This window comes from Pinus tabuliformis, chromosome 9 (assembly GCF_031772625.1).
Source record: "Pinus tabuliformis cultivar Carrire ecotype Pingquan chromosome 9, CPIR1, whole genome shotgun sequence".
Lineage (NCBI taxonomy): Eukaryota > Viridiplantae > Streptophyta > Pinopsida > Pinales > Pinaceae > Pinus > Pinus tabuliformis.
The window spans coordinates 1953668364-1953682793 of NC_142307.1; the positions used below are offsets into that span (position 1 = coordinate 1953668364).

The 14430-nt window shown below is 39.1% G+C and overlaps 1 pseudogene; it reads left to right on the forward strand.

Annotated features, from left to right (window-relative positions):
• Window positions 1-2017: 2017 nt before the first annotated feature.
• Window positions 2018-9174, forward strand: LOC149156788 (protein TRAUCO pseudogene; annotated as a pseudogene).
• The last annotated feature ends 5256 nt before the right edge of the window (window positions 9175-14430 follow it).

The window sequence follows — 14430 nt, forward strand, 5'->3', positions numbered from 1 at the left end:
CATAATTAAGATACCAAGTCCCAAGAGGGATCAAATTTATTAACAAAGAGATTTGGTTCCTCTTAGAGCTTTGTAGATTCGAAGTTAGATGGATCTAGGCTGGTTTAATTCCGCCCTTTAAATATGATATATTCCACCTGATTACCATGGATAAATACCATCAATACCATGGGTTCTCATAAACCCAAAGCTTGAAAACCACTAGTAACTGGACAAATCAAGTTTACCTTAACTACCCAACATAAATTAACAAAAATGATAATATCTAGGCTAGTTTCATTCAGCCCTTTAAATATGATATATTCCAAGTGATTACCATGGATCAATATCATGGGCTCTCATAAACCCAAACCACTAGTAACTCACCAAATCAAGTTTACCTTAACTACCCAACATAAAATAATAAAAATGATAAGGTAGAATTTTTATTTTAACATTATTTTATTTTATTTTGACCGAGGTAAATGTTTTCAAGACATTACATTACACCAACCTAGGTCCATCTTCACTCCCAATGTACCAAACACTGAGAGGGATCAAATCTCTTGAGATCCAAATATTTTTTAAAGTGAAAAAATATTTGATCTATCTCGACAAGAAACTTGCTCCCTTTGGGCGCTTGGTAGATTTGTAGTTAAGATGGATCTAGGCTCTTTTAATTTCCCCCTTTAAATGGGCTATATTCCACATGAATACCATAGGTTCTTAATACCATGAGCATTTTTATTTTATTTTTATAGAGTTATTTTTATTTTTTTATTTGACAAAGTAAAATGTTTACATTACATTATATTAATCTTTTAGTTTAATTTAATTTTTATTTTTATGTAATTTGACTTAAACAAAATGTTATACAAGACATTAGCTGACAATATCTCTACCATATTGGATTGGAGAGCACTCTTGGCTCAATAAATGATTTTAATTTTAAACTAACAAAATTAAAATATTTATAATCATTTCACAACAACTTGTTAAATTTATTATTATTGTTGTTGTGTTTTTTTTAACAAAATGGTAAATCCCAATATAACATATTTCTGAATGGTATCCACTAAGATTGATTGACACATAATGTTATAAAAAGGAAGACCACGCCATTTTGAGTTACCTAGAGTAAGGAGACAAATTTTTGCTCCTACAAAAATAACTGCAACTTTTGGCCATAGTCTATGCAGAGTGTCTTTTTTGCCATGAAAATCATGGATATTCTGGCAAGATTTTGATAAAATATGGGAGGGATTTTTGTAAATCTAGGTTACACGGGCAAACTTCAAGGTTTTGGATTCCTTGGAGGTTTTTAATGGTGCTAAATCTATTTCCACCATCGAAAACATGATTAACGCTGCCACTACAAGATTTGTTGAAATTGTTTTACCCGGATTCCAAACATTTTTGGTCGTCTAGACAATTCCTTGGTGTCTATAGACACTTCCTAAATTTTAGGTCATTATAGAGTATACTCTTACCTAAATAAAAACAATTTTATGTTATCCTCCATGATTTTTTAAACCATTTTCAAAAAATAATTATTTTATTTTTAAATTAATAAAATTAAAATATTTATATTTTTACACATCTCGAATTTACATTTATCACTTACACCATTTTAAAAAAAACAACCTAATTTATATAAATTATATAATTATCAATTAATTAATTTTTTAATTTACAAAACTAAAAATCAAAATATTTATATTTTCCAACCACTTGTTATATTCTCTTCATCACTTGCACCTTTTTCAAGTTACAATTGATTTGATCATGGTAGCCAATTTGTTCATCTCTATAAGTGAACGCAATGAAAATAATTTAGTTGCTTAAACTTGTACTACAAGGACAATGTGCCGGAAATTCCCTTCACATGCCTTTTTAAATTTCTGCCAGCCTTGGCCAAGTGGGTCTGCAATGCCATTTTCGGCATGAGAAAACTAATATGACAATAGAATATTGAAGGCAATAAGGCAATAGAAATATAAACTTTGTTGGATTGCTACGTGATTGCATACTATACTCAATGGATCCTCATCGTCCATGGAATGTAATTGAGATCTCGGACGACGACGAGGAAGAGGGGTTGGATGATTCTGCAGAACAGCAGAAACGTCCCCTTGATCACGGGTCATCTTGCCAAGTCGGTGTTGGTGGAGACACTGTTATTAAAAGGCCCAAAAGGAGAAACACTAATGCCCGGACCAGATCAGCATCGGCATCCAGGAAGTCGGGTAAGAAGAACAGAGTTCCCGCAGCAAAAGATACTACTCTCATAACTCCCGCCACCAGGCTGCTTGATGATGAGGATGAGGATGACAACCCAAACATGAGGATTTGTCTGTCAAAGATCCACAAGGCAGAAAAGATTGAGCTGAGTAAAGATAGACTGATTGCAGGGAGTTCTAAAGGATACAGAACGGTGAGGGCTACAAGGGGTGTGGTCGAGGGGGCATGGTATTTTGAGATCAAGGTTGTTTACCTCGGTCAAACTGGGCATACCAGATTGGGATGGTCTACAGAGAAAGGAGATGTTGACGCTCCTGTGGGTTATGATGGGAATAGCTATGCCTACAGAGATGTTGATGGCACTAAAGTTCATAAGGCTATCAGAGAGCCCTATGGCTCTATGGGAATGGACCTTACGTGGAGGGTGACGTTATTGGGTTTTACATTAATTTGCCCAATGGCAGTGAGTTTTATCATCACAGCAATGCAGTAGACCAAGCACCACAGGTGGTGCCTGGTATGTTCCAGTTCCCATATCTTTCACTTATTTTCCTCTAGTCATGTTTTCTTGAATGCTTTAAATTTGTGACTTCCAACCTGGAGTGCATATCACGGCTAAAATTTGGAATGCACTTTATTTCAGTCCATGCAGTTCATGCACTAAATATTTTTCTGTTTCGCAGTTCATGCACTAAATATATAGGCGGTCAATTTTTTGAATTGCGCACACTTCTATTCTTTTTACCGCTGTTAAACATATATTTGCTTTATAGATATATGGATATATGGCAGTGTAGTACATTCATTTTTCTCATAGTCCTTCACCCCTTTAATAATTATGTTTACTGGTTTATTTTGTCTTTTTTTGTTTCACTATCTTGCGTATTGTCAATCTAAATATTTGTTTCTCCTTCTTTATTACCAGAATTGCTAATAACTTGAGTCCAAGTTTTGGAAACTTTGGTGGAATCTCCGTTTGTTTCTTCTCCTGTGTTCTCTTCATGGTTGTTTATTTGGGCAATCATTTCCCCTTTATCCTTCTCCTGTGTTCTCTTCATGGTTGTTTATTTGGGCAATCATTTCCCCTTTATCCTAGGATGATTTCATATTCACCACCTCTGTACTTTCCACTACATATTTCTTTATGTTTTGCATATCCGCCTTCATGTGTTGCCATTCTGTCTTCCCTATCAGGAGAGCTTCTTGTAGCGATGCCACTTGTTCTTTTAAAACTTTATTGCTTTTTGCTAAAGCCTTGTTCTCAACTGTTATATGAATTTTATGATCTCTTTTTTGCCCTTTAGTTTCTAAAACTCCAACCTTGGTTTTGCATTTAACAATTCTTTCACATAAAAATCAAATTACCAGGTGAGAGGTGTGGATGTGGGACTATATAAGACAGAATCATCAATGACTTTTTCTCTGGACTTCTTGTTGCCACGTGCTTGTAAAGGAGACTTGTTTGAGTGCTTCTTGCAAAAGGCTCGAGTACTCTTCTTTCTAGACGTTTCTTTCTTGTTTGCTCCCATTTTAATCGAGCTATTCTTCGTTTTAAAATGCTCCGTTTTAAAATGTTTCGATATTGTTTGGCATTGACCCAAACCCACTTCCCAGGGTTGGCCAATAAGACAATTTTCACTTTTCCTAAATAATTTGTGTTCACATGTTCTCAAATTTCTTATTCTTTGTCATATTTGAATGCATTTATCCTCAAACCTGTTTTGAGAAATATGTCTATCTATAAAATCTAAATACCAAAAAGTAGTTCGCACTGCTACCTGCTGTTCAGGTTATCGTTGCTCTTTGCTCGCTGCTTTTGCTGCATAAAAGCTTCATGCTCTCACACTGTTCACTCTGCTCACTACTCGCTGCTGACCACACTGCTATGCTCTCAGCTAAATATTAGAGCCAAAAAACAAAACACAACAAAACCCCCGTTACTTTACCCATCTTAGAGCCACCGTTTCCTCTCGGGGTTTGATGCCAATGATCAAATCAAAATTCACTGTGTGCTAAATATTCATGGCGATGCGGATGCTGTTGAATTGCTCCGGTTGTTGGACGCCGCTGCAGCTGCTGACGGTGGCGAAGAAGATACGGTGCTCTGTGTGTGAAGAGACTACTCGCATTGCAGAATAGGCGTGGATAGGATAAAAATTAGTCAAAATACCTCTGCTTCAGATTCTTCAACACGACACTGTGCTGAGAGGGTTCGGGAGACTTTGAATTGACTCGCAAGATGATGTTAAAACCTATTTCCAGAAACCGTGACAGTGTACAGTAATGCATCCTCTGGCTTGCAGGATCCCTGGGTTGCCTGATCCGCCTCCTCATTTCGCTTTCTATAAAGATGACTAAAGATTCCGAATCTGAAAGCTTGGGAGCAATGCACTGCTTTGTTACACTGCAATGTGCCAGACAACCAGCTATATACAAGCTTGGAATCACGACATACTGTCAGTTCTTCCATACCTTTCTCCTATGCGATGAATGTTAGTATAGCGGCTGCTTTGGTTTGAGCGAAATTATTTGTGCAATGACCAAGCCTGAACTGGAAGGTGATCCTCTTGTTTGTTGGCAGAATAAAGACACCACCCACACCTCCCCTTCCAGGGTTTCCTTCTGAGGTGTCATAACAGTATCCATATGTTGGTTGATGATCAGTTATGGAATCCAATTCTGACATTTCACCTTGGGTGACCCTTTCAAGCCCGTGGTGGACTGTTTTGGCCTGTAGAAATCCTGTGCTGGCTGTCTAATTATACCTTCGAATATGGCTTCATTTTGGCACAAGCATGCTTGCTATGTATACAAAAAAGGAAATTGGACGTGCTATTCATCTTTCTGTTTCTTAAACCATACCTTTAATATATTTTCCAGGGTCTCCCCTTTCCAATCACATATGCCCACTTTCATGCACTTGACATACTACCGCAGCTCATTGGAGAAATGGCAGTGCTCATCTAATTATAGCCTCGAATATGGCTTCATTTTGGCACAGGCATGGTTGCTATGTATACAAAAAAAAGGAAATGGGACGTGCTACTGATCTTTCTGTTTCTTAAGCCATAACTTTAATGCATTTTCCAGGCTCTCCCCTTTCCAATCACATATGCTCACTTTCATGCACTTACATACTACCGCAGCTCATTGGAGACATGGCAGTGCACAAAGATGTGTGAGACAAATTTTGAGTTTTCATTGCAGGGGACCGGGAAACATTTTCTGGAACCCTCTAGGCTCTCATCCCCTTCTTTGCAGATTATCACATGACAATATTTTATTCTCCAAGGCAAGCCACATTTAGGTGTAAGCCACATATAGGAGTAAGTTTTACGCTGGACTTTGGGTCTTCCGTAGCATCTTCCATGCCCATTTTTACATCTAGACCTCGTGTTTTAGAAATGATTCTTTGTAACTTAAATGGATAGTTGACTGACCTGTCTGAGGGTGGGCGACCCATTTTAGAATATCTTATTCATCTTGTAAGATAATTGAAGCCTTGAAAAGTTGTTCTTTGTGAAAGTTCCATTCCTGTAGTAGTGGTCCATCAAGCTATAATTCTTCCCACTTTGCTTATCGCACAGACCATCTAAGTGTTCTGAGTGGGAGACATCACAAGTAGTTTCAGATCTGTTAGGTGTTGATTAGTAAGCAAACTAACTGAGCTTTCAAAGCCTGGTTCCATGCCTCCCAATGCATTGCCATCCACTATAACACGTATTCTGTCGCCCACCTGCCCATAGAAGATCAGGATAAAATTGGCAAGTGCCCGGAAAGCCAAAAATTCCTAAAAATGGAGAAAATATTGGCCAAGATAGCAAACATTGACAAAATCAAGACACCACCAAAATACCAGTGAAAATCGGCAAACATTGGCAAAATTAAGATAATGATTTCATAATCTTTTATGATAAAATTGAAATATTTACAACACTGTTTTCAACTGTATCAAATGATCCCACTAAAGTTTTCCACATCATGTAACCCGTTTCTTCTGGCAGGATATCCTATTCATCAACTTAAGAGGATGAATATACTTCCCAAATAGTGTATGTTCTGAAAGGCGTTGATCAGTGATGATTCTCCAAACCCTTTTTGCAGCTAGAGTCCATGAGATGAAAACGAAAGTTTTTCAAACCCTACTCACCCACAGGCTTGGTATTGAAGATTTTTTCCCACTAAACTACTAGAATTCCTAGAGATTCGGCGTTGCTAGACCAAAGGCATCTGAATGTGAGTTCTGCGGTCATCCTTTTTTGGTTGAGGGGTTATGGCATCCACTACACGGGGTTAGCCTCAAAAACACTTTTCAGTAATACCAGTCAACCTCCCACGGACAACCACGCGTGACTTCATAAAGAGATCTTTTCCTATATTGACTTCATAAAGAGATCTTTCTCTATATTCTCTGTCAATCACTTCCAATCTGCTATTCTGGAATCATTAGTCTCAATGTGGAAGCCCAAATACTGAAAGAATAATTTAAAAGCAGCAGCGGCAAAAGAGAGAAATTTTTCAATCATATGTCTTTGGGTTTGAGAGGCCATATGAAATGAGATTGTAGAATTTTGTTGGAAATACTGAATTGGGTTTGAGAGGCCTTCTGGTTTTGGACATGGTCGCCCGACTATGTGGGAGGAGACTCCCAATAGACCACGAGAAAAGAAATTAAAAATTTCTTGTGGTAAGAGCGAGAGGATTGTGAAATTTTATCTATTGAGGGGAGGTATGACCACATCTTTTGGACACCCTGCATTGTCCATAATCTGAATCTGATCTTAGAGGAGATTGAAAAAAAGGTCCATGGATAAAGGAAATCACAGGGAAGCAAGGGAGATTGTTAAATTCATCACCAACCACCACCAATCTCAGGCAATATTTCGAGAGTACTCCAAATTGCAGTTGTTAAAAGTTGATGAGACAAGATATGCCTCAAACTTCCTGATGTTGTGTTGCCTTGTTGAGGTTAAGCATGCATTAGTTTCTATGGTGGTGAGTCAACTTTGGGTTGAGTGGAGACACGCAGATTCAAAGCGGGGATATATGGTGCGTAGATTGTGACTTGATGAAGATTGGTCGAGAAAGATAGATTTCTTGCTAAAGTTCACTACCCCTGCATTTGAGCTTCTTCGGAATGCTGACACTCACCAACCTTTCTTAGGAGAGGTATATGGTGGCATGGATTCCATGGTTGAGAAAACTATGGAAATCATTTCACAAGAGTCTCCAAAACTTTTGTTTGTTGATGATCATTTTTCTGATTTAGTCAAGAAAATCATTGTTGATAGGTGGAACAATTTCAACACTCCATTGCACACTTTAGCACATGCCTTGAACCCAAAATTTTGTGATGAGGAGCTTATTGCTCAAAGCAATGGGAAAAGGAAGGTGCCCCATAACAATAGAGAGGTGGCTAATGGGGTGAAAAAAACCCTTATGAGAATATGTCCATCTCATCTATACAAGGAGGTAAAGGAAGAATTTGTCAGTTTTGCTGCAGGATTAGATGATTATGCAGATATATCAGTTTTGGAGGAGAGAAGCACCATGAATCCAATTAGGTAATGGATTTGTCATGGAGCAAATGATTTACATTTGCAAAACCTTGCCATTCGTGTTATTTCACAAGTGGCAAGCTCTTCATCAGCGGAAAGGGATTGGAGCACCTATGATTTTATTCATTCTTTGAAACGCAATAGGTTGTGCTCACACAAAGTAGAGGATCTTGTTTATGTGCACTCCAACCTTCGCCTTGCATCTCGTAGGGGTCCAGAATAAAATAGTGTTCCTACTAAAGAATGGGGTGTGAATGCAGAAAGTCTTGATTTGGATCTCTCTCTTGCTGCCCTAAATATTGAGGTCCAGCCTGGTAGTGGAAGTGGCCCATCATCTTCTTCAGCACCACCATCCACTGTTGAGCATGCTTCTGCTTTTATTTTTGACAAGGATTATGATGATAAGGATTAGTCTTTTGTTTTATAGTTCTTGCAGCCTCATAGTCTTTATTGTACGTGTAGCCTCATATATATATAAATAAAGGCTGATTTTGAGATTTGGATATATATTAAAAGTTGATTTTGGATATTCTGCTATTTCTATTTTTATTATGTGATCATTCAGGAGTAAATGTGATGTAAATTTAATGATAATGTTTAAACTTTAAATGTAATAAATTATAATGCATCATGTATGCTTTATGATCGCACATAACATTTCTTAAATGTCATAAATTCTAATAGATATATATATATCGTGTTTCCAGTTTCCAAAGTTTTGGGGGGGGGGGGTCAAGTTTTGTACCCGTGCCCATTTCGGAAATTCGTACCCATTTTCCCGTTTCGTGCAACTTAGGTTTTAAATGAATAAACAATATAATATCAAAACATTACATAAGTGCAAAAAATTAAAAATCTTCAATATTTTAATTTTTTTTTTGCCAAGAAGATGTTACAACAAGGAAAATAACAAGGTTTTAGTTTGTGTTGATCTTTTTACTGGCTGCATTTTTATTTGTTTCTCAGCCTTGCCTATGTTACAAGCTTGATTATAACATTTTCTTAAACTCTTGTAGTCGTTAACCTCACCTCTTTAAAATGTGTGCAGGAAGCAAGATTTCTTTATAAATGGGATATGTCAAGGTGTTGCTTTCAAGGATATAAATGGTGGCAGATATTACCCTGCAGCTTCCTTTTACACCCTTCCAAATCAACCTAACTGTACAGTACAGTTTAATTTTGGACTAGAATTTGATTGCTTTCCTGAGGACTTTGGCAATCGACCCCTGCCTAAGGCCATGTCTGAGGCTTCTTATTGTGGAAATTATAGACAAGCAGTCCACCATCGAGAACTTCTAGTTGAAAGTGGTGAATATTCAGAAAAGAAAGACTGACTTTTTTGGTATATTGTTTTATTTTAGAACTTAGTATATGTTTTCTGTTGGTGTTACTTACCTTTGCATAAAATCATGATCTTTTTTTTTCAGAAAGAAAAGAAATATATTATATTGAGGCAATATATACATCATGTTTTGTGGATAACAGAAAGAAGATCTCATGACATTGGTGACCACTGCTGAGAACAGATATGACATATAGCTGAGAGACATATAAAATAAGAACATTGAGCATCATATAGAATCATATGATGAAACATATATCAACAATTTTGCCATAATGTGCTATTGATATGGGTAGATGACAAAATGAAACCAAAAAGAACAAAAGGAGAGGAACCCATAGCCTCCGGCTGGAACAACCACCTGGAACTGACAGAAAAAGATCCTGGATACCCACAAAAACGAAGCTCTTTGTGCCAGACCTAACTCCATCCTTTGACCTATCTTCAGATGGATTGATAGAAAGCGAAGAACCTAAACAGAACAGACTTGAAGGAGATGTTTGAATCTTCAAAAAATTTTGAATTCCTCCACTTCCAAACACACCATAATGTGATGGGAAGGATTGGACGCTTAGATGCTTCTTGTCTTCCCCACCAAGCAAAAGTTGCATTGACAGAAATGAAATTGAGGTGAGGAAAAGAAAAAGAAGAAGCCAATTCATACCAAATTTGTTGGGAGGCCGCACATTTGAAGAACATGTGATAGTTTGTCTCCTCCTTTGCATTGCATAACACACATCTGCTGGGACCGTGCCAAGACCTCTTCCTCAAGTTTTCCCATGTTAAATTCTTGTTGTAAAAAACTAACCATGAGAAGATAATCACTTTGAGAGGACAGCCAAGTTTCCACCAATATACCAGAAAAATCTGTCTTGCAGGCATAATTTTTTTGGAGACGAGATCGGAATAGATGTCTTTAACTGTCGCAATAGAATGAGAGTGAGATAAGGACCACACCACGTGATCGTCTGTCTCGGCACGTTTCATGCCTCCTTCAACAAGTGCGTTCTTCAAGTTATCCCAAAGTGAAAGCAAGGCCTGTGGAAGGCCAATGTCAGCTGCATCCTTCAATGAAGGTGAATGGCCCCTCCACTCCTCAATAATCCTGTCCCAAGTAAAAATACCCATTCTGTGTAGGAAGAAGAGAAGAGGAGCCGGAACCTGAAGATTACCCCTATAGCCAGCAATTGGGTCGAGGCCAATGAAGATTTTCCTTCCAGAGAATATCCTCCATTTTAGATTGTTAAAGAAATATTTCTCAATTCTCCTGAAGCTGAGCCAAATTGCAGACCCCTGTTTAATTCCAATGGAGCCGAACCTAAACCAGAACTCCAAGCATCTTCCTTTTTGATACTTTTGGTGAATGATTTCACTCCAAGGATTTGTGCCAAAGATTCCTCTCCATAAGGTTTTACAGACCAGGGCTTTTCCGAAAATCCTTACATCCATCAGACCCCAGCCCCCAAACTTTTTTGGCAACGTTAAGTGATTCAATTTAGACAGATGGATTTTACCTCTTTCTGCTTTAGCCCCCCTAATAAAGTTGGCGGAAATCCTATTCATGGCTTGGATAATACTGGCCGGGAGCAGATAAAGGTGGGCCCAGTGAACCGACATTTGCATCAAGACTATTTGAGTAAGGACGACTCTGCCTCCAAACGATAAAGATCTGTATTCCCACAACGAAATCTTACTAAAAAATCTTTCAACAAGCCATCTCCAATCTCTCTTTGAATAAGCCTTAGCTTTTAGGCGGAAACCTAGATACTTAATACCTTCGAACAATGATCTTGTATCTATTCCAAAGAGCTAGGAAATCCATGAGGTCGTGTCCTTGTCGGTTCCATTATGATACAGGATCGATTTGGCCTTATTGATAACAAGCCCAGTGGCCCTTTGGAAACGGTCAAGAATATTCTTAATACACATCCAGGATGCTTTGGACATCATTGCAAATAATAATACGTCGTCGACAAACAGGTTATGAGAGATATGTATTTGCTTACAGATCTTTACCGGAGCATAAGCTTTTTCCTCCACTGCGCAGTTGATGTGCAGACTCAATGCATTCATGGCCAATATGAAGAGGAGAGGCGACAGTGGACAGCCCTGTCGAAGGCCCCGTTCCGCCCGAAAGAAAGGGGAGGGAATGCCATTAACTATGACAGCGTAGTTTACATTTTCGATACATGCCATTATCCATCGAATAGGGTCGGGATTCAGACCGATTTTCGCCAAGAGACATTGCAAATATCCCTAGTCCAATACATCATATGCTTTCTGGAGATCGATTTTCATGATAGCAACATCAGTTTTATGCAAGGACATAGAATGTAAACACTCCTGTGTGCTGGCGATGGCATCGAGAATATTACGACCTTTTAAAAAGGCATGTTGATTAGGAGAGAGACAGGATGCCAACATCCCTTTAATTCTTTCTGCTATAATCTTTGTAATAATCTTGAATGTTATGTTGCATAAAGAGATCGGCCTGAAATCCAGAAAAGATTCGGGCTCTCCCTTCTTTGGAATAAGAGCAATGAGAGTGGAAGTGGTGTGGTTGTGAATGTTGCCCGATAATCTGGAAGCTTCCACCATGCTGAGCAGATCCATTTTGAAGAGGTCGAAAAAATGGATCAAGAAATCTATTGTCCATCCGTCTGGTCCAGGGGATTTGTCCTTCTTAAAGGATTTCATAACTCCAAGAAGTTCATTTTCAGAGACTGGTCTAAACAGAGCTTCGTTCTTCTCCTGGTCAAACATTTCTGTAACCAAGTCAATGCTCCATCGAATATCGTTGAACGCAATATCTTTACTTCTGCAATACTGTTTCTTGAAGAAACCAATAGCCTGCTTTGTGATGTCCTCCTGGGAAACAACATACCCACCCTTGTCATCCTTTATTTTCCATATGTAATTTCTGGCTCTCCTTGCATTTGCATAGTTATGGAAAAACTTAGTGTTTTTATCGCCTTCCTGTATCCATAAAGCTCTGCTTTTGAGCCTCCACTTTGCTTCCTCCTGTTGCATCAGACTAAGTTTTTCCTTCTCCAAATTCCTTAATCGACACTTCATCTCAATTGAGCATGAGGCATAATCTGTAGATGCCAACAACAAATCCATCTCTTGTTGAATCCTCTGTAGATCCTTTTTATCCTTCTGTTGTTTTTGAATCTGCCATTTTTTCACCAATCTCCTTATCTCGGCCATTTTTTCTCTAAAGGTAGAGAAAATGAGGAGCTTGTCCCTGTCCTTAATCACTTTCCATGCATTTTGAATATATTCATTGAACGCAGAATCCTGTAGGAGACCTCTGTCAAACTTAAATGAATATCCCCTTCTGAAAAGATTTCCAGGCCATGTTAGAAGAATGGGACTGTGATCTGATATCATAACGTTTTCCACAGATAATCTTGGCATACCCATTTTATCGATGAGGCTAATATGAGCAAAAAACCGATCAAGTCTTTTTGCTATATAGGCCTTGCCCACTTTGCCATTTGACCAGGTCGGTTTCATCACGACAGGATTAACATCTACCATATTCCTATTGAGCATCTCAGAATTAATGAGATCAGCAAGAGCATTATTTAACTTCCCCTGTCCCCATACCTCATCAGATTTCAATGCCGCATTCAGATCGCCAGCAATAAGGAGATGGTCAATGTCAAATAGGTCTGTGGCAAAAAATCTTTTCCAGAAGGGAACACGGGATTTATATGGCGCATATAAATTGAGAACATTGATGGGAAAGACGCATCCTCTGATGGAAGCCGCAATAATGATCCCTGCATAGTACTTGTACGCCTTGGCTCTTACCCGAGCCGGATCCCACAGAGTAGCCATACCCCCAGATAAGCCATTAGCCTCTGTAGCAACCATGAACCAAGTGGGGAGCATTTTCCTGAAATATGTTAAAGTATCCTCCTTTTTGTGCATGGTCTCCTGGATAAGGATTATAGCAGCCCTGGAATGGAAAAAGAAATTTTTTAGCGTTATATATTTGGGATCAACGCCAAGACCCCTAATATTCAAAGATATAATGGGGATCATTTGGATGATTCGGCAGCCATTCTTGCTCTAAGGGGCTGTGAATCGGACTCATCATAGATAGGCACCTCAACCAAAGACAAATTTCTAATGCCTGTATCGGTAACTATAGTTCTCCCTCTAAAGTGTCTACTACCACCTCTACTTTTCTTCCGGACCGTGATGTTCCTTGCCGAATCCGGACTAATAACAGGCGTAACACTAGGTCCAGGCTTATGAATCGTGAGAGGCTCCAGTTCGAGGGATTCCCTATTAAGCAAGTGATCCAGATCACTGTCAAAAAGATTGACAGGAGATGATGTCGGGGAATTTAAAGGGGTAGGCCCGACACATTGATCTTTTCCTTTGTTAATGCCCGGTCCAGCATGTTCAGGATGCGGCGATGAGGATGAAATAGAAATGGGAATAGAACCCACAGAAAAATCTACCCCCTTCGGAATCCCATGTTGAGAGTCAGGGAGAAAGTCCTTCTGATGCATGGGACTCGGCGATGGGACAGGGCTATCATCTCTCGGCTCAGTAAAGGGGGGGCTATGGATCCCTGTCATAGTACGGGTGATAGGGCTTTTGGAGGAATTCGGACGACCAGGGAAGGACTCAGGGAGCACAGACGGACCAACCGATTGATCACGTGGAGACTCAGGATTTCTAGGACTGTGGAGCGGAATTGTCGGGGAGAATGGAGAGGATGGACAATCATTGACGAGTGACTTTTGCCTGAACCGTCTGTATCCATATAATTTGGCACTGGGGCAATTTTTTACTAAGTGGCCCGTTTTCCTGCAAGCAGCACACCTGAAAGGTATACCCCAGAAATCCAGTCTTTGATTAATAACCTGATTCTTCCAACTAATCTCAATATGGTCTGGATAGCCTCCCCTAAACGGCCTTTGAATGAGAATCCAGGCAATTCTTTTGTCCTTTTCGCCCAGGCACCAAGGATCGACGTAGACAAAACGACCAATAGCATTGCCGATCACCTCCAAAGATTCTTTGGACCAGAGTTCCAAGGGAAGGTTCGGGCATTTCACCCAAATAAGATTATTCACAGGAGTGTTTTTCAAAGGATTAAAGCCGATGTACCATCTATACAGAGCAAGAAAACTCCTTTTGTATACCCATGGCCGACTCTGGATGGCTTCAGCGTCTGCTGCATTTAAAAAGTGGAAACAATACCACTCTCTCATTAGGCTTGAAATTACCGGAACATAGCCAATGATTGATTTCCAGAAACTGGCCAGCCACTTCCTCATGTCAGAG